The sequence below is a fragment of the Lissotriton helveticus genome, chromosome 1_1 (assembly GCF_964261635.1).
Source record: "Lissotriton helveticus chromosome 1_1, aLisHel1.1, whole genome shotgun sequence".
Taxonomy (NCBI): Eukaryota; Metazoa; Chordata; class Amphibia; order Caudata; family Salamandridae; genus Lissotriton; species Lissotriton helveticus.
In genome coordinates, this window is record NC_136057.1 from 700,222,629 (window position 1) to 700,247,280 (window position 24,652).

The 24,652-nt window shown below is 46.9% G+C and overlaps 1 protein-coding gene across 1 annotated transcript in view; it reads left to right on the plus strand.

Annotated features, from left to right (window-relative positions):
- The window catches only part of PPFIA2 (PPFI scaffold protein A2), a 2,034,471-nt gene that overhangs the window by 719,070 nt on the left and 1,290,749 nt on the right, over nucleotides 1-24,652 (plus strand). The window lies entirely within an intron of this gene.

Genomic DNA, 24,652 nt, shown 5'->3' on the forward strand with positions numbered 1-24,652 from the left:
CCCAAAGAAGGTCCCTCACTGGTCGTATATTTTTGGCACTATTGCCTGTTGACAGTTTCTAAGTTCAGACATTTTGGGAAATTGGATTTCTCTAGCAAAGTAAGGCCCCAAGCTGTAGGAAAACAAGGCTTCACAAGGCTGGATAACCTCTCCCGGACATTCCGCTGAAATGTATTTGCAGCTGTGAAAAATCTCTGAGCTGAAGCAACCTGAATCTTTGGCCCAGCAGCAATGCACCTACGTCAGAATGACTTGGAACGTTTGTCCCGGTCCTTCGGATGTCTTTGGAGTCAAAAGGATTCTAAGTCCTAGGTTTTTCAGGATGTTAAGAGGAGTACACTTTGTCACATCCAAGGGTCTCAGCACCTCTGGGAGAGCACTTTGGGCCATGACTCTTTCTAGTAGGAGCCACCAGCATGGTACAGGGCAGGTCCAGTTGGAAATGGTCAGCAGGGTTCTTCAGGAAAAGGACGTCTAGCAGCTTGTTGTTTCCCTGTAGTTTAACAGGTTAGCCAACTGACCCATGGAGTCCACTTCTTTGCCCTGGATACAGCTGGGAGCAGGTATAGCCTTTTAGGTCTCCTCAAAGGTCTCAACAGATATGGACCTCCAGAGGCCCAGTAGTGTTGTAAAGAGGATGCCAGGGGTGCTACACCTATGCCTACCACTAGCCTCTGGGTGAGGGCTACTCCTGGCCCCTCCCTAACTAATCGTAAAAAAGTACCAAGGGGTTAGCCTGCCACTTTTGCAGCAGTTCCTGTGTTCCTTACTGCAAATACTACCACAATGTCTCTCCCTACTCAAACCAAGATGGCAGAACCTCTCTTCCTCTGTGCAGAGCTCCAGTCCCCACCCCAGAGGTGTGACCAGGGAAATGGGCAAACCAGTTGTCACTGCAAACCAGTTCTAAGAGCAGCTCTTGTCTCCCTGGCTTTGGTGACTTCCTGACTAGGGGGACTACAGAGGTCCCTGCTCTCGTGCTAGCTAGCATTTTCCAGACAGGGTTGTCACAGATGGGCCTCCTGCCAGGGGAACACAACACCTCACCACACCCTAGGCCTTTGTCTCATTTCTGACAGCAAGTACAAACCTCAGCAGGGAGCTATTCACCTCCCGGGTGACAGTTAAAGCTCATGCAAATGGGCTTCTGGAGCCTTTAGGCAGGGAAAAGGTAACTTTCTAAAAGTCCTTTTTTCAAAATTTGTATTATAAATCTCACTTTACCAGTGAATTGAGCTTGTAATAAATATCTTTAAAAATCCAAGAAAGAAGTTTGTAGCCGTGTACTAGGCAGAGATAACATTGTTAAGTTATGTGTATTTCTAAAGCGCACTATCACACGTGAGGGTGTCTTGTGTGTGTCTAGCCCTACTTGTGGTAAATTGGTTAATTGAAAAGCCAGATCTTCAGCTTCTTGCAGAATTCAAGAAGAGGAGGCTCTCATGTGAAGAGGTAGGTCGCTCCAGCTTTAGGGGTGATCTAATACAACGCTCATACCTCTATTCTGGTTCTATGTGTGCATTGAATATTTTCAAGTAGGAGTTCTGCAGAGCAGAGGTGTCAGGATGGTTGGTGGAAGGAGATGTGACTGTGATTTGTGTATTGGAAGCCTGCGTAGTTCCTTGAAGTGTGGTGTAATGCGAGCTTTGGGTGGATGAGTTTGGATGCCAATCTCATGCTGGCACCTGTTTAGGATGTTGTGTGAGACCGGGTCAAATGCTACAGAGAGGTCCAGGAGAATGAGGGCTGCCATGTCTCCTCTGTCAAGGATCACCCAGAGGTCATCTGTGCTGCAATGAGTACTGTTTCTGTAATGTGGTTGGGCCAGAATCCAGACGGCATGTCATCAAGGAGCTGTTGGTTGCTGAGGTGATCAGTGAGGTGTCGATTGATAGTTTCTCCAAGCCGTTTGCCAGGTATGGTAGGAGAAACATGGGTCTGTAGTTGGAAAGCTTGTCTGGGTCAGCAGATGGTTTCTTGAGCAGGGGCATGATGTTGGCTTGTTTCCAGGTGTCCGGAAATGTAGATGAGTTGATGGAGGCATTGAGGACGGGTGCTTCACTAATTGGTAGAAGTCCTATGGTGAAGTCGTGGTGGGGCAAGGGTCAGATGGTGCCCCCAAGTGGATGGCCTTCATTGTAGCAGCGAATTTGACAGTAGTGATGGCAGGCCATGAGGTCAGGGTTTGGTCATTGACCATAATCGGAAGTTGAATTTCAACAGTAACAGGGTCCTGTTGAGGGTCGAAGTTGCTGTATATGAAGGTGATTTTGTTACAGAATAATTCTGAAAGTTTGTTTTAAAGGTCTAGTGAGGGGGTGATGTTGGAGGTGGCATGAGGAGTGGTGAAATCTTCGATGATGGCAAAGATTTCCTAGCTTCTATTAGTGCTGGCATCAATGTGATCTGCAAGAGCTGTGTGCTTGGTGTTCCATATCTGTTGGAGGTATTGTCTTAGCAATGATTCGAAGATGCCTTTATCTGCAGTGTCTTAACTTGTTCTCCATTTGGGCTCCATTTGCTTCTAGTGGCATTTTGTCACCCTCAGGTTCCCTGTGTACAAGCTGGTCCGTGGTTGGGCTTGTGTAGTTTTCTAGGTGAATGTTGTGTATCTTGAACATGAGGTGGTGGAGGTATCCATGTAGGTGATGCAGATGATGGCATCTTTGAATATGATGGCAACTCCTCCCCTGGGCTTGTGCTGATGGTCTTGCCTAATGATCTTGTATCCAGTGGGGATGGTAGCAGCGATGTCTAGTGCTGAGGTTGGGTTTAGCCATGTTTCTGTGAGAAAGAGCAGATTCAGAGCGTTGTTGTGCAGTACATCCCATATCTTCATGGCAAGTGGGTGTTTTGAGGAACACGCATGTGAGTGTACCAACTCAATAGTACTCGTTTTATTGACCTCAGGAGGATGAAAGGCTGAGTGTATCCACTAGAATTTTAGCCGGTGACCATGAGGTCAATCACAGGCCCCTACTGTGGACGCATTAGTCCACTAAGCCATCAGACCCAGCTTGGGACTTATAGGAAAGTTAAACTTGCCAATTTGGAGTACAGCCAATTTTTACATGTTTTAGGAGTCCGAGCTCATGCCCTGGGGCCTAGTTAGCAAAGTCCCAATGCACAGAGTAAACAAAAATAATAGCATCAGCCCAAAAAATGGGGGTGATCTTCCAAAAAGAGTAATTTCCCTACACTTGTAAAGGTATTACGGAAACTTTTAATTTTTCTTTCCAAATGAAATGTTTGCCATCTTTGCAAATTTAAGAGCTGTTTGACTACTTTCATAATCAGTCTGGGAAGCATTCAGCCTTGTCTACTGGTCTCAGGATGTTTGATAGAATTGCACTATACCTCAGATAATTCCACAAGCTCCCTGTAACTTTCTGCATCACATACAAAGTGGTAAACTCAAACCTGATCTCCCTTGGAATACATACCACTCATTGCAGCAGCGACACACTACACCCATCTTTCTCTTGCAATGGTAGTGGAACACCCTTCCCAGCCATATTCAGAAATTCCCTCACTGCTGCTCTTCTGGAAGGAAAAGAGGGCTCTCTTATTCAGTCTGCACCTCATCAAAGGGTGAATCTCCACATCAAGAATTGCAGTCCCTTTTCATGCATATATCTTATTTCTCATCCCCTTTCTCTTCAGTCTTTCTCTTGACCCCTTCTTAAAACAGTGCTTTATTTCCTTTAAGATATGTGCAAGCTATTACATCTGGATTACAAGTACATACATCCTTACATACGTTCCTGACTGAACTATGACAGCCTATGCTTCTACGTATGTTTTATGCAGAGCAGGCAAAGGCATTGTCAGCTTAGTCCAACATACCAGGATCAAGATGATATTTGTTCATCCATGCTATACATCAGTGGTGGCTGGTAACCCTAGAAAATGGTGAGGCATAGAATACTTGTTTGCAGTTTTTCAGCGTAAAATTAACAACAGTATTGAAGCGCTGCTCTTTGCCATTACATGACACAAGACAAGACAGGTTAAACAAATAATAAACATAACAAATAAATAATAATAACCAACCTACCTCCCACAGCCCGACTTCTTGAAATCCACACCAATTGAAGAGCTGAACAATGCTGCTGGGTGGGCAAAGTGAAACGAAAACACCACGCAGCTCAGCCAGTGAAAGCACTGCTCTCATGCCGTCTATACTAGCAACCAGCATAAGAGCAGTGTGAGGATTGGCTGGTACTGGTGACCACAGCGATCCATCTGAGACCGTTTGGGCTGTGTCGTTGCTGCCCCAGTTCCTGAGAGCTATGTCTGGGGAAGCATAAGCAGGGCTGGACTGACTACCGGGCAGTTTCGAATGCTGCCGAGCTGGGGCCTGATTTCACTGCGGTGGGGGCTGATTTCATTCATGGAGACCTGGGTGTGCTTCGAAATAATTAAAGCAAAACGAATTTCGTGTAGCACACGCAGGTCTCCATCAACGAAATCAGCCCCAGCTCAGCAGCATTCCAAACTGCCCGGTAGCCCGTCTGGCGCTGAGCATAAGCTGCACATGCCCAGTTGGCGAGAAGTTAAATAGCGGCCAACCTGACATGCTCAGTTCAGTCAAACAGTCCTAGCTGCAGGACGCAATGAAGCCACACCTACTGTCTGCCGGGCGAGGCAGCTCTGAGTAGTGGTATACAGATAGTTTGTATGTATGTGGCTTTAGTCAGGGGGTCAAGGTCCCACACCCCTATGTAGAAACTGCTGCTCCTAAACATGGAAGGTCATAAATAGCAGTATAGAGAACATGTCTAACCTTTCGCGCTCAGCTTGAAATTGTAGTTATGCTTTCACTTTGTGATGTCTAGCAAAATATGTTTCCAAGCGGTGTTAGCATTTATTAAAAGGATGATAAGCGGCATCTTTTTCTCACTCTCCATCCTGCTTCAGTCTCCATTATTTGTCCCCACAGTAAGAAAGGAGTTGGATTTTCTTTGCACTATTCAGTATAGGGCTTCACTTGCGGTGAAAGAAAGCTCCCATGTCTGTCTGCGTCTCCATCAGATAGAGATGCCTCTTTTGAAGTGTCTCCTGCATGAATAAGGACCCAACCGATGCTCTGTGTGTTAACATTTGCAGCTGAAATGTTCCCCGCATCTCCTGCCCAGCTGGACATTTTAAAGGAGTACTAAATCTGTGTTTCTTCCAAAGCTGGTGTTTTTGCAGCTGTTCGGTTTGACTCATGCTGTGGGTGTAGTCATTGGGAGCATCTATACCTGGTGAATAGTCCAAGGAATGATCATTACACAAACCAACAATGCCATTCTTATTACAGATATGGGAACCTTTCCAAGTTTCGCAGAAGCCGTATTTTGATCGAAGGAGCGTTTGTGCCTCAGTGCGATGCCGCATTTTAACGGCATTCACTTGAAGTAAAGAAACTCTTATTTCCGGCTATTTAAATAAACAGTGGGTCGTTCAAATCGGCGTAATTTGTGGAAATACGTGGAAAACAACCCAACATACACCTGCAATTACAAAAACAACGAGCATCATGGAAAGTTACAATTCGATGTTGACCCAATCCATTTTCAGTGTGGTTCATAGAATTACATTTGCTTTCAGGTTTATAATGAAGAGGACAAATGAGGAGAAAGTACCGAGGGTTAATGGAAAATGTACTTCTAGAGAAGGGAGTGCGCAAGTAAAATAAAGAAAACTGAGCGCACAGCACACATAATGACAAAATCTTTAAAAGAGCAATTACTTTTTATATTGCATTATTAAACGGATTGATTCGAAATGGAGCGCAATGCGGATGTGCTTGTTCAAGTAGCCACAGACACTGTTGAGATGAAATCTCACTGCAAAACCTCTGCTCACCAGTTGGACAGACCTGGTGTGGTAGGACCCAAGAACTAATAAATGATCACTTTCATAAATAACTCAGAAAGATAATCTGTCGTGGTGAATACCTACTTGTGATTGTTGTAGGCTGAAAGCGTTCATAATATATGCCCAACTGGTCGGCAAGATGGCTCTACGGGTTCACTGCTGGCAAGTGTGTGATCTGCATTTCGCAAGTGTGCATGCTAGCACTGCCACCGAGGGCTTTCATCCTTCTAAAGTCGGTACATTGAGTGCTATTGGATTATTTGCAGTGCTTAGAAACAGCAAAAGCGGCGCTGTTATGCATTATGTCTGAAAATACTCCTTTTTTCTAACAATTCGTTTTCCTCCCCAATAGATTTTTTTATACAAAAATATATGTGTAACATACTTATTTAAAGGGGGTTTAAGCCAGCTGTCGTCATCCATTGGTCTGCTGGTGTCATTCTCATATTGTTTCTGCCCACTACAGCATGGTGCAGGGGGGCAGCCTACTTCGGATGTATGTCATTACATCGCATACTAATACCACGCGTGCCATTACAACACGGGTATTACTACGCGATGTCAATGACATCGCATGCCATTACATCACATGCTTTTACCAAGAGTATGCCTTTACCACGCATGCCATTACGACGCAAAGGCATGCGTCGTAAAGCTATACTCGTGGTAAAAGTATGCAAGGTAAGTGACAACCCTACCCCTACACCTACACAACACACTACTCCCACCCCTACACTGCCCCTAACCCAAAAACACTACCACACTACACTACCCACACTACTCCCACCCCTACACTACCCTAAACCCTAAAACACTACTACACTACCCACACTACTCCCACTCCTACTCTACCCTAAACCCTAAAACACTACTACAGTACCCACAGTACTCCCACCCATACACTACCCCTAACCCTGAAACACTACTACACTACAACACTACCCCCACCCCTACACTACCCCTAACCCTAAAACACTATGACACTACAACACTACCCACACTACTTCCACCCCTACACTACTCCTAACCCTAAAACACTACTACACTACCCACACTACTCCCACTCCTACTCTACCCTAAACCCTAAAACACTACTACAGTACCCACAGTACTCCCACCCATACACTACCCCTAACCCTGAAACACTACTACACTACAACACTACCCCCACCCCTACACTACCCCTAACCCTAAAACACTATGACACTACAACACTACCCACACTACTTCCACCCCTACACTACTCCTAACCCTAAAACACTACTACACTACAACACTACCCACACTACTCCCATCCCTACACTACCCCTAACCCTAAAACACTACGACACTACAACACTACCCACACTACTCCCACCCCTACACTACCCTAAACCCTAAAACACTGCTACACTACCGACACTACTCCCACCCCTACAGTACCCTAAACCCTAAAACACTACTACACTACAACACTACCCACACTACTCCCACCCCTACTCTACCCTAAACCTTAAAAACACTACTACACTACCCACACTACTTCCACCCCTACACTACCCTAAACCCTAAAACACTGCTACACTACCGACACTACTCCCACCCCTACAGTACCCTAAACCCTAAAACACTACTACACTACAACACTACCCACACTACTCCCACTCCTACTCTACCCTAAACCTTAAAAACACTACTACACTACCCACACTACTCCCACCCCTACACTACCCTAAACCCTAAAACACTACTATACTACCCAACCTACTACCATCCCTACACTACCCTAAACCCTAAAACACCACAACACTACCCACACTACCCAAACTACTCCCATCCCTACACTACCCTAAACCCACTACCCTTAACCCTAAAACACTACAACACTGCATGGGTCCCGTGCTCACTACGCCAGTGGAGTCAAGCTATCCTGTCGGATGATGGCTGATAGCCAGAAACCGGTCCTAGGATGCTTGAATACAGTTCGAGGAAGACATGGCTTGGCAGTTAGGGCTGGACTGTTCCCATGAGGCACAGGGTCAAGACTGATTTGCATATGGCCATGTCTGAACTGGGGTGGCGTGGTGAGCAAAATAACAATGGATTAAATTCAGATCTGTGACTGCTGGTGAATGTTTTGCCAATGTGTAACATTCCGTCCATCATCTTGTGTGTTTTACTACCCACACTACTCCCACTACTACACTACCCTAAACCCTAAAACACTACTACACTACCCACACTACTCCCACCCATACACTACCCTAAACCCTAAAACACTTCTACACTACAACACGACCCACACTACTCCCATCCCTTCCCTACCCTAAACCCTAAAACACTACTGCACTACCCACACTACTCCCACCCCTAAACCCTTAAACACTACTACACTACAACATTACCCACACTACTTCCACCACTACACTACCCTTAACCCTAAAACACTACAACACTACACACACTATGTGGGTGCCACATCTCACTACGCCACGGGAGTCAAGCTATCCTGGCTGATGACGGCTGATAGCCAGAAACCGGTCCTAGGATGCTTGATTCCAATTCGAGGAAGACATGGCTTGCAGTTAGGGCTGGACTGTTCCCATGAGGCACAGGGTCAAGACTGATTTGCATATGGCCATGTCTGAACTGGGGTGGCGTGGTGAGCAAAATAACAATGGATTAAACCCAGATCTGTGACTGGGGGTGAATGTTTTGCCAATGTGCAACATTCCGTCCATCATCTTGTGCGTTTTACTACCCACACTACTCCCACTACTACACTACTCCCACCCATACACTACCTCTAACCCTAAAACACTACTACACTACAACACTACCCACACTACTCCCACCCCTACAATACCCCTAACACACTACTACACTACATCACTACCCACACTACTCCCACCCCTACACTACCCCTAACCCTAAAACACTACTACACTACCCACACTACTCCCTCCCCGACAGTACACTACCCTACCCTAAACCACTACCTCCACTCCAAGCACAATCAGCCATACCTCTTTCCTTGTGGTTCCAGCATTGCCGTCTCTGCTCCCGGTTCAAGCTTCCTGCATCGTCGGAGGACCAAGTCGTTGTGAGGAAACAGCCTCAGTTTCCTCACAACGACGTGGATTACCATTACATTGCATGCGTTGTAAAAGCGCATACGATGTAATGGTATGCGTGGTTTTTACCATGCGTTGTAATATCGCATGCGTTGTAACGCATGCAATGTAATTGCAACGCGTGGTAAAAACCGCGTAGAAATGGCTGTCCCCGCCTACTTCAGCCACTAAGTAACTTCAACGTGAATTGACTGCATTTTGCTCTTTCACAAGGTGCACATCCGTGCAGAAGGTAGTTCTATTCAGTGCCAGTGTTGTTGTTTTTTACTTTATTGTTCTGATGTTGTGTTTAGAGTCTGATAGCAGGACACTTTCTACCAGCTCTTCAATGAAGAGCACATGGCACGTTCTAGCTTTATCAGTTCCTAGCTCCTACAAAATGGTGTTGTAAATGCATTCTGGAGTGGCCTTTGTTTTTCTTTTCTTTTTGAATGCTTCTATTCCTCAGCATACAGAATTCCATTCAAACTGTTTTCATGAAGTTGTCTTTGTTTTAGCATGCGTGCAATGAAGTGCATTTCTAACTGCTGTCCTGTATGTTATTCTGGTATGCTTTTTAATTGAGGGCTACAGTTATATTTGTAAGTTAATTTAGTCCATGTGTCCTGTTTGTATGGCGCTCTTCTATGTCCTGCTTATATAGACATTAAACTATTATATTACTAAATGTAACTCACTTATTATGGTAATGTGTGCTTTTTTTAAACCAGAACATATTTTTGGCTTTTGGCAACGATTGTTTTAAATTGATGGCATGGCTGGTTCCCCAACAATGAGGTTTTGCACAAACAAAGAATTCCCTAAGCTAAAAGGATGACGGCCTGCACCAGACATATTGTCTTTGCCAATGCTTGTTTAAAAGTAAACTCAAAGCTTTCTCTCCCCCCGTAGGTCAGTTCACATCTTAAGCCCTCATTACACGTGGCCTGTTATATTTCAATACATGTGATAATTTATGTTGACACACATACTGGAATTATTTGTTTTGTGGCAGATAGTAAATCCCTGCAATTTTGTCTAGGAAGACCAAAGCTCCTAAAATTTACCAGGCAATAAATGCCTGGTTATTACCGAAACATGTGGTTTCCGTTGCAGTAAGCACCAACATGTGCATGATATTCCACAAGACATGACACCGCACCCCCGCACCCAATAAATTAAGACTTCGCAGAGTCAGATTTAATCGGGGTCTATACATATCACACCAAACACTAGGCCACTCATAATGAGGGCCTTAGAAAAGAGAATTAGCTTGGTCAGGAGTTGACATTTGCAGACGTAGATAAGGGAATGTTAATTACAGTGGGTGTACAAAGCAGTGCAAATCTTTAAGCATTATACTGATGTTGCCATTAACAGCGAAACTGCTTCTGTAATGTTCGTATCTCCAGTGAAGATCTTCCAGTGCTAAGCTCACATAGGAAAGCTCCCCCGTTTGCTTCGTTGCATTTCCCAGTCAGGTAATGGAATCCCAAGTCTTCCCTGTATATATGTTGCATTTTTGAACTTGCATAGATTGTAGACCACCAATAGGTCATCTACACAGAGGGGGGGACTCGTTGCCTCGTCGCACAGGTGGCACGTGGTGTCCTGGTACACCTGGGTTCTCAGCGCCTGGATCTGTGTGCGGAGTAGACTCAAGGGCAGCTTCTGATAATGGTTGAAGCCTTTTCCCTGTTCACCAGGCCCCTCAGCAAAGTGGCACTCTTCTGCACAATGACAGTGCGTGGGTGGCCACCTGTGAATCAGTGTCTGCCGCATGCAAACACGTGCATTCCTCATTGAGGTGTAGCATGTGCAGTAATGCGAGTCTGCTGCACTTACTGCCAATCATGAGTCGAGCTCTAGAACATCTTTTAATGCTCATATGACCTTTTATTTCCCCATACTAAACCTGCATTGTGCATAAGTGGTGCTTTGCTCCTGTCACAGTGTATGAATTATTCTCAATAACCCTAGAACACCTAAGTAAGCAGCGAGGCAGTGTTCACATAGAACATCACATTTTGAATAATCAACAGGACTATCAAAAGCATCATAGTAATGACATTTCTGTCTTGTGGGGAGGGGGATTAGCGTTTCCTACAAGAGAGGAAAGTGTATTTCACAGTCAAGAAGTGGTGGTCATCCATAAAGATAAATAACTCTAGTTCAAGAACTGTGTTCATACCTAAAAGCATCAACTTGTTTAGCAAAATTGCAATTTTAATTAGATACACTGAAGCTCCTAGTAGATAGTTCACTTCTAATAATCATTTATTTACATATAACAGATATTGGCGCTTTCCATCTCTAATATTTGAATAATGCATTTATTAGTATCCGTGAAATGAACGCAAGCATTTTCTAGAGCAATCATGTCTTCTTGCTTCAATCTGTTTGCTTGAGGCTGGATGTTCATGGATAGTTCCTTCAGGGTTTGGATGTTGTAGGATGTGTATGAAGAAATGAAGTGTGCCTCTCGACAGACACAAATACACAAACGCTCAATGCGGCTTAATTTACAAGCAGTATTCTATTTACAATGTACATAGACTTCCTCTCTGTCCTATTTCATGGGGCTACACACATATGTACGTGTTTAGAGAAATATACACCTATTTGATATGTTACTTATACGTCCAGGCTACCTGTTTCAGGAAATTAAATCTAACAATACCAGTCTCTCTGCCTCCAGTCAAGGTTTGAGTACCATTTTATTACTCTTCGCTAAATTATAGATAATGCGAAACTATTTCAAACTCATTTTAACGACTGTATTTTGAGTTACTAGAAGACAGTTAGCTGACCGATAAATTGAACTTGATGGATCCCACATTTTAACAATTTTTTCATGAAATTAGCTCAATGATATAAATTAGGTTCAGAATAAAAACCTTCTTTTTTGAACAATTTGCAATCATGCTTCCTAATCCTGTTCCCGAAAATGTACTGTCATGGCAAGCAATTATTTTATAGCTAACAATCTAAGCAAATTCATTTTTGTCTCTTGTTGTGCATTAGAAATTCCAATTTAATATTATCAATCAATCAATCAATCATGCCATTTGTATAGCGCACTACTCACCCGGGAGGGTCTCAAGGCGCTTGGGGGGAGGGGTATGCTACTGCTCGAACAGCCAGGTCTTGAGTTGTTTCCTGAAGGCGAGATGGTCCTGGGTCAGCCGAAGGTGGATGGGGAGGGAGTTCCAAGTCTTGGCAGCCAGGTAAGAGAAGGATCTTCCTCCGGCGGTGGCTCTTCGGATGCGTGGTACGGCTGCGAGAGCGAGGCTGGTGGACCGTAGCTGGTGGGTGGGCGTGTAGAAGGTCAGGCGGTCATTGAGATACTTGGGGCCCAGGTCGTGGAGAGACTTGTGTGCGTGGGTGAGGAGCCGGAACGTGATCCTCTTGTCGACGGGGAGCCAGTGCAGGTTCCTCAGGTGGCTGGAGATGTGGCTGCGTCGGGGGACATCCAGGATGAGTCGGGCGGAGGCGTTCTGGATGCGCTGGAGTCTTTTCTGTAGCTTGGCTGTGGTTCCGGCGTAGAGGGCGTTTCCGTAGTCCAGTCGGCTGGTGACGAGTGCCTGGGTGACAGTCTTCCTGGTCTCGGTCGGGATCCAGCGGAAGATCTTGCAAAGCATACGCAGGGTGTTGAAGCACGATGAGGAGACGGCGTTGACTTGTCTGGTCATCGAGAGGGAGGGGTCCAGGATGAAGCCCAGGTTGCATGCGTGGTCGGTTGGCTTGGGTGCGGTGCCCAGGGCTGGGGGCCACCAGGAGTCGTCCCAGGCGGAGGGCGAAGATCCCAGGATGAGGACTTCCGTCTTGTCCGAGTTCAGTTTCAGGCGGCTGTCCTTCATCCACTCGGTGATGTCTTTCATCCCTTCGTGTAGGCAGGTTCTGGCGGTGTCGGGGTCTCTGGTGAGGGAGAGGATCAGCTGGGTGTCGTCGGCGTAAGAGATGATGTTGAGGTTGTGCTGGCGTGCGATGGCTGCGAGAGGTTTCATGTAGATGTTGAAGAGGGTGGGGCTGAGTGAAGATCCTTGCGGGACGCCGCAGATGACTTTGGTGGCCTCGGAGCGAAACGGGGGAGGCGGACTCTTTGTGTTCTTCCGGCGAGGAACGAGATGATCCACTCCAGTGCCTTCTCTTGGATACGGATGTTGCTGAGGCGCTGGACTAGGGTGCGGTGGCAGACCGCGTCGAACGCAGCGGAGATGTCCAGGAGGATGAGGGCCACTGTTTCCCCCTTGTCGAGCAGGGTCCGGATGTCGTCGGTGGCTGCGATGAGGGCGGTCTCGGTGCTGTGGTTGGCTCTGAAGCCGGACTGCGAGGGGTCGAGGGATCCGTTTGTCTCGAGGAAGGCGGTCAGCTGTCTGTTGACGATCTTCTCGATGACTTTAGCAGGAAAAGGGAGGAGCGAGATGGGGCGGAAGTTTTTGAGATTGGTGGGGTCCGCTGTAGGTTTCTTCAGGAGGGCGCTGATCTCGGCGTGCTTCCAGCTCTCCGGGAAGGTGGCGGTGTTGAAGGAGGCGTTGATGATGTTCCGGAGTTGGGGTGCGATGGTGGAGTCGGCCTTGTTGAAGACGTGGTGTGGGCAGGGGTCGGTCGGTGATCCATAGTGGATGGTGTTCATCGTGCGGGCTGTGTCTTCGGTGGTCACCGTGGTCCAGGTGCGAAGGGTGGCGGTGGGGGGCGTTGGTTCAACGGTTGGGTGCGTGGATGGGGAGCCGAAGCTGTTGTGGATGTCGGCGATCTTGCGGTGGAAGAACGAGGCGAGGGAGTCGCAGAGGTCTTGTGACGGAGTGATGTCGTTGGTGCCGGTGCTGGGGTTGGAGAACTCCTTGACGATAGTGAAGAGCTCTTTGCTGTTGTGGGCGTTGTTGTCCAGTCGTTCCTTCAGGGATTTCTTCTTGGTGGTGCGGATGAGCTGGTGGTGCTTGCGGGTAGCGTGTTTGAGGGCGGTCATGTTGTCGGTGGTCCGGTCGAGGAGCCAGGCTTTCTCGAGGGTGCGGCAGGTCTTCTTGGAGTCCTTGAGGTCGTCGGTGAACCAGGATGCCTTCTTGCTTCTGGGTCTGCTGGGAGGGTTCTTTAGTGGCGCGAGGTCGTCGGCGCAGGCGGTCAGCCACTGTGTGAAGTTGCGGGCTGCTTCGTTGGGGTCCGTTGTGTTGGCGGGTGGGCTCTGGCTGAGGGAGGTGGTGAGCTGGTCCGCGGTGATCTTGCTCCAATCCCTGTGAGGTACCTGTTGCGGGTGGTGGTGGGTCATGGATCTTTTGAAGCTGAAGTGGACGCAGCTGTGGTCGGTCCAGTGGAGTCCGGTGGCGTGGCTGAAGGTGATGTACTTGCTGGAAGAGAAGACGGGATCAATCGTGTGGCCGGCGTAGTGGGTGGGGGTGTTGACCAGTTGCTTGAGTCCGAGGTTGGCGAGGTTTTCCAGCAGGGCGGTGGTGTTGCGGTCCTTGTTGTTCTCCAGGTGGAAGTTGAGGTCCCCGAGGAGGATGTAGTCGGTGGAGGGGAGGGCGTGCGGGCTGATGAAGTCTGTGATGTCTTCGCTGAATTGTGTGCGTGGTCCCGGCGGTCTGTAGACGAGGGTGCCTCTGAGGGTCGTCTTAGGGTCGGTGTGAATCTGGAAGTGGAGATGTTCGGCTGCGGCGAAGGAGTCGTTGGCGTCGGTCGTGATGCGGATGGTGTTCCTGTGGACGATGGCGATGCCACCTCCGGTCTGGTTGATGCGGTCCCTCCTGATGATCTTGTACCCGTCCGGGATGGCGATGGCGATGTCGGGTGCAGAGGAGGCGTTCATCCAGGTTTCCGTGAGGAAGGCGACCTCCGGTGATGTAGCGTCGAGGAGGTTCCAGAGTTCCACGGCGTGTCTGTGGACGGAGCGGGTGTTGATCAGGATGCACTTGAGGTGGTTGCTGCTGGTGTTTGTCTTGGCGGGTGCGGGGCAGGTTCGGAGGCAGGTGAACTTGCAGGTGCAGCAGGTGAAGGGTCCGTGGGTGCGTCTCGGGGTGGCTCGGCAGCAGGCGTGGGTCCGGCCAGCATTGAGTGCGTTGAGAGTGGCGGCGGCGTAGGTCAGTCGGGTCGTCTTGCCTCGGCGGGGAGGGCCAGGGGTCCTGGCGCTGGGCGCGGGCCAGGCGCGGACGGGCGCAGACGGGCTTACCTTTGGCGCACGTTCGGCGCTCAATCGGTGCTCCCGCTGCGCGCGTCCGCTGCGCGGTCGCTCTGGGGGCGTCATAAGTAAGGAGCCGGGAGGGAGGAGCAGCTGGGTGGCGGGAGCGGGGCGGCGAATGGAATCACAGGGGGGCGGGGCCGCAGGGAGGCAGCGGCGGGAAATTCCAAGAAGCAGCGGGCAGCGGGAAATTCCCAGGAGCAGCGGGAAATTCCCAGGAGCAGCGGGAAATTCCCAGGAGCAGCGGGCAGCGAGCGAAGGAATCTGCAGGCAGGAGGCGGCAAAGGCAGGCAGGAGCGGCAGCAGTGAGTGGGGCGACCAAGCCCTGTGGAGGGCTGAGCGGTCATGGTACAGATATTATTGTTCAGTAGGCTAGATCAGGATGAAGCATGCACTGTACTGTTAAAGGTCTACTTTTATGTGGAACTGAATATTTGTAGATAGTTTATTTCCCGTCACTTCCATTTTCGAAGCCAAAGAAACAAATATGCCTCATTGAAAAGTAGATGGTAACAGATATCTTGGGAATGCTGGGGACTGTGGTGCCCTCAATTGCAGAGCAGTAGAAAGTGGGAATGGCATCTGGGAAGACATCCCATGTAAAGAACTGTGTCCACCAGTATTTTTAGATCTGGCCTAAAACCCACTTTAGCTGTCTCCCCAGCCTAATATTTTACAAAAAGTATTATACAAAAAAATCATACATATATTGGAACTCCTAATCAACACTCTTTCATCATTGGTCTTTTCAAATATTACTCAAATTATGCTCTCTCCCACCACAGTACAAAGTATATATCACTGTAACAGCCCACTCAAGCCATTGGGTGCTTTCACTTTGAATTCTTAGAACAGAAACATGACTTTTGCCTGGGTAGGAGCAGATATGCCTTCACTGCCCTCAGGAACGCTACATGGGGTTTGGCTGCCTCTGGAGGTTGGCTGAAAGGCATGCACGGTGGGGGGTTGGCTATATATGTGGTAATAAAATATTACTTTACGTTAAAAAAAAAACCTAGAAAGTCACTTTAAAAAACAAAGGTTAAAGTAATGTTATAGTTAGGTGAACATTTAAGTGACATAACATTTTAAACAAAAAAAACATTGAAATTCACCAGTGATAGTTAGCTCAACTACAACTCGCGCCCTAGGGTAACTATAACTTATGCCCTTGCCTTGCACTGCTAAGCACCCCAAATATTTTACCACTCATGACACCTTCTATAACATCATTGAGAAAACTGCAGGTGATCCTCTGACACGGGAAATATACGTTTCTGATGCTTAATTTTGCCAAAACTACTGAAGGGATGTACACAACATCACAAAAAGCATGCTTTCTGAATCAAGATCTAAGTTTGGCCAAATATGTTGTAAATCCGTTTTGTCATTTGGGCAGTAGCTGTGTCCAAATTTCGCATTTAAAATGAAATGGAAAAATGCATTTTGGGAATCCCCCTTTTTCTCAGCCCCGCTTGATGAATCACCCCAAAACTATCCAGGAATGAGCTGAGGTGACTTTTTTTTTAATGTTTCATGAAGATTCATCAATCAACAGCAAAGTTTTAAGCAAACCAAATAATGTTTTCCCTATGGAAACTTGGTCCTAACTATAACTACCCATTGACAATTGCCACTATGAATATATCTGTATATTCAATGAAAAATCCAATGGTTAAAGCTTATTTATAGTTATTTATAGTTAGGAAAAATGTATGTGTTATTTTTATACAAAACCAACTACAACTACTCAAATATTAGAAATTCAAAAGTTATAGTTATAACTTTATAGTCATAACTTCAATTTATGATGTGCAATACCCATGCGTATTTGTAAAGCTCACGTTCATCCAAGGGTATCTTGGAGCTGAATAACAGATGTTTATTAATATAACTCGTGCACCTCCTAACAGAGTATTGTCAACTCGCTAGACATACTAAACTAACTAAAGAAAGGGTACAGAAAGACCCAGCACAGCCCTTGTGGCAGTGGTGCATGCTACAGCTGTTCGAAAACCACGTAATGTAATTGCACTTCATGCAATAAATCATGAAGAAAGCACGTACTTTCAAGCAGATGGCTGGAATGGGATTTATTCAAGGTAATGCATATGCCAACAACAAAACCAACATGTTTTGGCTTGCACTTTGGTCACTAGGGCATCTATTCATTAATTGAGGTGCTGTAGTTATGTGTCAGGCAATGCTTGTTCCTATCTGGGACGACTGTTCATGCTGGTTTTGGACAGTACGAGTCAACAAATGTCTCATGTGCCGGGAGAAAAGTCCCAGCACATGGGGGTTTTGTTTTGTTTCTAGGCAGATCCCTACTGCTAGACCCAGCAGTTTCTCTGACGCTCTGAAGCCAGACAGAATCCACTGTCCTAGATAGGTGAGTATGATACACTCGTCAGTTAACCTGTTCTTACCCTCTGGTAGCTTGGCAAGGAGCAGTTAGGTTTATCCTCAGGGTTAAAGTGTAAGGTATTGGCACAGCACCATTCTCGCAACACACTGAGTACACTAAAAAAGACTCCACACTGTACGTATAAAACAGTGGTCTTTATATTACACGCATACTGAAATCAAAAATGACATACACATTGGATATATGCTTTACAGTTATATGCAATTGTTGAACTCTCTCATTAGCAGCAGAACGGCATGAACATATATGTACACTTCATAGGAATTCACTTGCTCCATTATCCCCTCAGCCAGAAAAACAACATAAATCCATGTTTATCCGTTCCCTGAGGAATTCACGATCCAAATGATCCCTCCCACATCAAAAATGACAGAAACATATATGCAGGCTGTTGAGAGGTATTTCACTTTCTCGCTATCACATTAGCATAAACCACAACATTCCCAAATATTGCATACCCCGTACAGTTGTAAAGGCCAAGAAATACCAGGTTTTGTCTATGCCTTGTGACCCAGCCTACTAGCCACTCAAACTACACCAGCCAGCTCTACACACACCACTGGCAACACTTTGATTAGATTGTCAGGATAACCTAAACCAGAAGGAAACAGTTACTTGGTTTCATTCATCCAGATTAGCCGTAAGGGTACCAAGTGGCACCTTCATGAGTTTAGAATCCCTAGAGCCCGTAGGCAAAAGACAGAGACACCGGAAGCTGGTGCACTTCCATTTCAGAGAGATGTTTCCCCCCCAGGCGGAGGTGTGAGCTGCAGTTGCTCCATGCAGCCAGGTGTGGGTGCCTACAAGCTGCATCTAGACCCTTCGGGTCCAGTAACGATGTTACCAACAACAGAGTACCTTGTGGCATGAGTCTGGGGAGAGGGAGGCGGCGACCTAAAACTGTAGCTGCAAAGTCAGGCACTGTTGTCCTCCCTAGCTGGAGGTTGGAGACCATTCAGGCTTTTGGCAAATGTCCCACAACACCTCTCGGACACCACATGCTACGAATGGGCGCTAGCCTAGGTTTCTGGTTGCAAGCTCAGTTCCCGCGTGCTCAGCAAACTTTCCCAGCACTCCTCGAATTGCTCACATTATGACACCCCTGGTGGGCCACTGATTTGACGAGCACACCCCTCTGCACAGTGTGATTACTTCATACGTCAGCACAATCCTTTTCCCAACCGATAACTTCCACCCATTTCCGCCACGCCCTGCATGGTCCTTATGATTTAGTGGAAACAGGGACATCATTTCAGTCTCTGGGATCTCGTGGACAGGAGGCCAGCCAACCGGCCTTGGAGAGTGCTTAGGGACTTGGGCACCAACAGCTGACAATTAACAGAAGGCCAGCTATGTCCAGGCAAAATCCATCAAGTGATAGTCCCTTTCCTGGACCACAACAAGACTCCGGCCACCACAACTCTGCGAATAATCCAGTTGCAGTGCCTCCTGCCCCAATGGTTCCTCTTGTCGAGTTCCCAGCAATGAACCAGTATAGTATGGTTTCATCCCAAACCATTTCTAAACTCCCGAGGATGGTGCCCCAGTAGCTGTAGCCACAATGGTCTTTGAGGATTAAATCAGTTCAAAAGGCCACCTTTAAAATGCTCAGGCCCCATCTAAATTTAGTTCTGTTTCCCACCCTACCCTGGGAGGCTTGATCAATATCTTTATTGGGACCAGGACCCTCCACCTTAAAATGCAGGTGCTAATTCAAACTCCTCTGATCAGTCCCAGCAGGCCCCTCAGAGTCCGAGTTCTGCAGTTTCCTTTGAGTGCCCCTAGTTTCTGGCTGTCTACCAGGGATGCACAGATGTAACAGGCTCCCCAGCACCCATATGTGCTTAGGAGAAAGGATGACAGGCATACAGAGAGCCATTAGCATTGACATGCCCACTTACCCAAATGCCATTTCCACCTTAGTAATGTCAAACCACACTCACTACCGGAGACGATTTGCCATTACTAAGCCATCGATACCAAATGCCATACTGCTACTTTTCTGCACATAGAAAATAAAGCTTAATATCCTTTCCATAGATCAACCATGTTAATCAATGCGAGAAGCAGGTCTCACAGTACTGAACACACCATTCGGTGGTATTCACCACTAGTGCATGTAGTGCACATGTTCACATACCCTACCTCTTCCGTACACCACACCCTGCCCCCAGAGAGTTCTCTGATGAAGCAAGAGACATGCCGAACTTTGGCAAGTAGCTTTTAACTGCCAAGATGAGTAACAGTAACCTGCACACGCTGGCCCTGCCATGTCAAACCTGTGGTGCGCTTGAAGAGCTACCTTCATGGGTGGCACAACCAGTGCTGCAGGTCCACGGAATAGCATTTGAGTTGCATGATCCGGGTATATGTCTTACCACTGGACAAGAGATCTAAAGCTAACGCAAATCCGCCAATTCTGCATACACTAATCACCAGTATGTATATGACAAGCACTGCGCTTTGGCACTGAATGGCGGTGTCAAAGCACTCAAAGTCCGAAGCCAGCAAAACGGGGTCCAAACAGGAGGTCGCAAGCCACAAAGTCAAGGGATACCACGCCATAAAATACCAGGTCTAGCACCTACAGTGAGCATCTCTCTTCGGATATCATTCACTCGATGTCCCCTTTCAGAACATACAGCAAATTCAGCTTTAGAAATTGTTGATATGCAAAAGAGTGATCCCAGTGTAATGAAATATTTACATAGGAGAGACAACTTAAATCAAAACATTTTATACCAAAGATTACAAAGGAGCGAAAGAGCAAGTGAATTGCAGCCAATGTTATTTAATCACATTGGTGGAAGTAATTGTTTACAGATATGAATTTACATGCAAAAAAATCTCACAAATACTGAAATTAGCGGTGCCCGGGAAAGGGGGGAAGTGCGAGGTAGTTAGTGATGGGTAGGGTAGTTGGGAGTTAGTGACAATAGATCACAAACAACTCTGGTATAGGAGTGCTTTATATACCAGATAGACAACATCTAGACATTAGCAGCAAGATGCCATACAGTACACATAACATCACAGTTACTAAATCACTGTTGAATGGTTGTTGGCAGGTTAACATAAAGTCGACGTTTCGACCCCTTGTCTGTAGGTGTTTAAGCCCTTACTCTTGGGGTCTTCATCAGGACTAGTGTAGTGTGGAAGGGACGGTTGGCACCATGAGTTGGCGACGGGGAGGGGGTAACTCTCACAGTCCAGCTGTTGGGAGAGAGGGAGGTTCCAAGGCTCTCCAAAATTTCAGGTCGGTAGAAAGAAGACGTCACTAAATGTGCGACAGAGTAATGCACACCGGCATTGGCGATGCACTGGTCCTTCTTAATGGGACTTCAGAAACTCATTCATTGGAGTTAATCCAGGTAAACAAACAGAATCAATCTGCTTTGTTTGTTCCCATCCAACATCCTCCTCTCAAGGTGTACGCTCGAGTGTCACACACTAATCACCAGTATGTATATGACAAGCACAGCGCTTTGGCACTGAATGGCGGTGTCAAAGCACTCAAAGTCCTAAGCCAGCAAAACAGGGTCCAAACAGGAGGTCGCACGCCACCAAATCAAGGGATACCACACCATAAAATACCAGCTCTAGCACCTACAGTGAGCATTTCTCTTCGGATATCATTCACTCGATGTCCCCTTTCAGAACATACAGCGAATTCAGCTTTAGAAATAGTTGTCAAGGCAAATGAAACCACTTGTTTGGCCATCCTAAATTAGCCAGCTTTTCTAAAACTTTTAAGTCGGTTTGAGATTATCCACAGCGGATCATGTAAAATAATTTTGAATTTAATTGTAGCACATCATGTAAGTTCGCCTATGAATAAGGCATATGCTTGACTCACAGCTGCTTTGATTATTGTAGTTTATCAGGAAACTGCCAACTCATGGCTATAATAATGCCCTTTTTATTCTTAGGACAGCGTCTCACAATGTTTTTGACATGTTTTATTATATATCCAGAGATAAGGGAAATATCCTGCCAGGCGCCAATTTGGTCGTCATGCTAGGAAGTGCGGCATCCACTTTAATTAGCTCGTGAGCCCCGCTTAAAATGAACAGGCAGGAGCACGCGCGATCTGATCTTCATCCCACACTAATAATTGAGGAGATGATATCGCCTTTTAATTAAGAACTTTTAAGCTACAAGGAGTGGTAGAGTTACACGTTCCCACTTACAGGCTCACTGTTACCCTATAGCATTTGCCACCTCGATGAGCAACATAGTGTTTAATTAGGTCAGCGTTTCATATCAACATAGCCAAGAAAGAAATGCTAGATCCGTGTCTAATGTGTAATTAAAAGATCTGGCCAGGTCCTGGGAAATATATTTCCAACTCGTGTCATAATCAAATTTAAATTAGTTATATATGCATTTGGATCAGTCTTTTACAGTAGAATGATGACATTCCTAGCAATATAAGCTGTCAATGCAAGAAATTCCTAGTTCACAATGATAAACAAAAAGATAGCCCTCGGCGCCATGATGTAGTGCACATTGTTTACAGCCCTCTGTGCCTCTGCGAGCAAGATGCACTCGTCCTGCCATTAGCAGATTCCCAACCACTGGTTCCTCCCGTGATGAACGTTCGAAGAGAACTCTCTTCTGAAGGGCACCGGTGATGTCGTATTGTTTTCGAAAACAAGACCACATTTCGGGAGTTCTTTTCATAATCCTTTAATGTTCATGCACTCATGCTTCTAGTTCCACATATATTAACTTGTGTCAGATGGGGCGCACCCCCTGGCTTACTTCAGATTGCAAAGATGTGTGTCTGGCTCCTTAATGTGATTTGGAGTTCAAACCATTGTTTTTGTTTACATCTTCCACTGTTAGCGATAGTACTGGCACCCCATTTTGCCTCAGACATTCCTTTTGGGTGTTGGAGCATGTTATGTTATTGCAGTTGACATTTGTAAGGCACAATTTCTAGGTGGTGAGAGCTGTTACGTTATGGTGTTGTGGCAGTTAGAGGGAGAATGGATCACACCTTTTAGTGGGTGTTGTGTTGGTTTCCTGACATTGTCTGATGCTGATAGGGAATGGGTTGAGTGGAGCATGTTGGGTGCTGTGTGTGTGTGTATGTGGGAGACCTGGCTACTGGCAGCAGTGTTTTCGTGTTAACACTTAATAGAGTCGGTCAAGGAATATTATAGCTGTGCTGGGTGTCTGTTAGGCTGTGTGTTGTTTGTGTGGCAGGCGCGGTGCGTCCATTGGGGCGTAGGGGCGTAGCCCCACTAAGCCCCATGGACCTACCGCGTCGCCACTAAAAGCCAAATCCAAATATTTTAAAAAAATCGTGCTATCTGCCGGCCGGGAAACCGGGAGACACCCGACTTTCCCGGAGTGCGCAGGGGGGGGGATGGGCCTGCTGCAGCTGCGCAAGTGTATTTTTGGGCACAAACATGCCCGCGCATGCGCAGATCGTTTTCCTGTGAATTCCCCCTTAGAGAGAGGACCAGGGGGCGGGCCGCAGCCCCCTGGGTTACACAGGGAGACTGGGCGAGGAGTCATGGTGCCCCCTCAGCCAATCCTGGCGCTGCATACAGCGCCAGGATTGGCTGGTCAGTCAACTCCTGTCACTTCAACCACTCTGCTGCCAATGGCGTAGGGCACACGTGCCGTGTTTCATGTGGAAATGTGTTTGTGGCAAATATACTGAAAAGGTGGTTCAAAAAAGGCATTGAGGTATTACCACGGCGAGGTGGGGTGAGAGGGGAACACAAGTCCGGGAGCTCCGGACGCGCTCCTGAGCACTGTCTCTATCAGACACATTGCGCCGATCCTGACTGTTAGTGTCTCAGCGCCAGGAGGCCCACTACATAGAATCCGAGAAATAAGCACAGCACCAGCAGTGTCTCAGCTCAGACCTCCTGCGGCGTTGAGCACAACAGCGCATACCTCGCCTGAGTTCACGCAGGATGAGGAACCCACTGCTAAAAAAAAGTGTGTTGAAGTCAACCTGGAGTCGGGTGATTATCAGTTTTCGCAAATTTTGAAAGGAAGCTGTGATTGTAATACAAGCTTCCATTGTCTGTGGGTAGCCTGTGCGCTTGTATACACTATACAAATACATCTAAGCAGAGGCTGAAAGGCTAGGTGGAAGTGAGCAGCCTCTGTGAGGTGAATCCACAAGTTATGCCAGGAGGAGGCCCCATATAACAATTGTGGCCTTATATTACTGTGTAGAAAACCCGCCCGCACTTCCCAGAACACAGAGATAAGAAGCCCCAGGCAGATGACAAAAAGATTTCACTTAGAACAGAGGAAGACAGTCTGTAAAAGTATGAAAACCGAAATAAACATACATTTTCCTGTGCAGAAAACGTTTTTCACTAAACTCTTAAACACACTGAATGAAGTAACAATGCAGTCATTTGACAGGTGTAATGATAACATATGATCCCCTCTACTAATTCGAATTCCAATATTGTCGTTTATTAAACAATTTAATACCCACAACATATCGGTATGGATGGGTGGATGTATGAATGAATGATGGATGCAGGATGGATGCAGGATGGATGGATGGGTGGGTGGATGCATGAATGAATGATGGATGCAGGATGGATGCATGATTGATGGGTGTATGGATGGGTGGATGCATGAATGAATTATGGATGCAGGATGGATGCAGGATGGATGGGTGGGTGGATGCATGAATGAATGATGGATGCAGGATGGATGCTGGATGGGTGGATGGATGGATGGGTGGATGCATGAATGAATGATGGATGCAGGATGGATGGGTGGATGGATGGATGGGTGCATGAATGACTGATGGATGCAGGATGGATGGGTGGATGGATGGGTGGGTGGATGGATGGATGGGTGGTTGGATGGATGGGTGGATGGATGGGTGGATGCATGAATGAATGATGGATGCAGGATGGATGGGTGGATGGATGGATGGGTGGATGCATGAATGAATGATGGATGCAGGATGGATGCAGAATTGGTGGATGGATGGATGGGTGGATGGATGGATGGATGGGTGGATGAATGAATGATGGATGCAGGATGGATGCAGGATGGATGGGTGGGTGGATGCATGAATGAATGATGGATGCAGGATGGATGCAG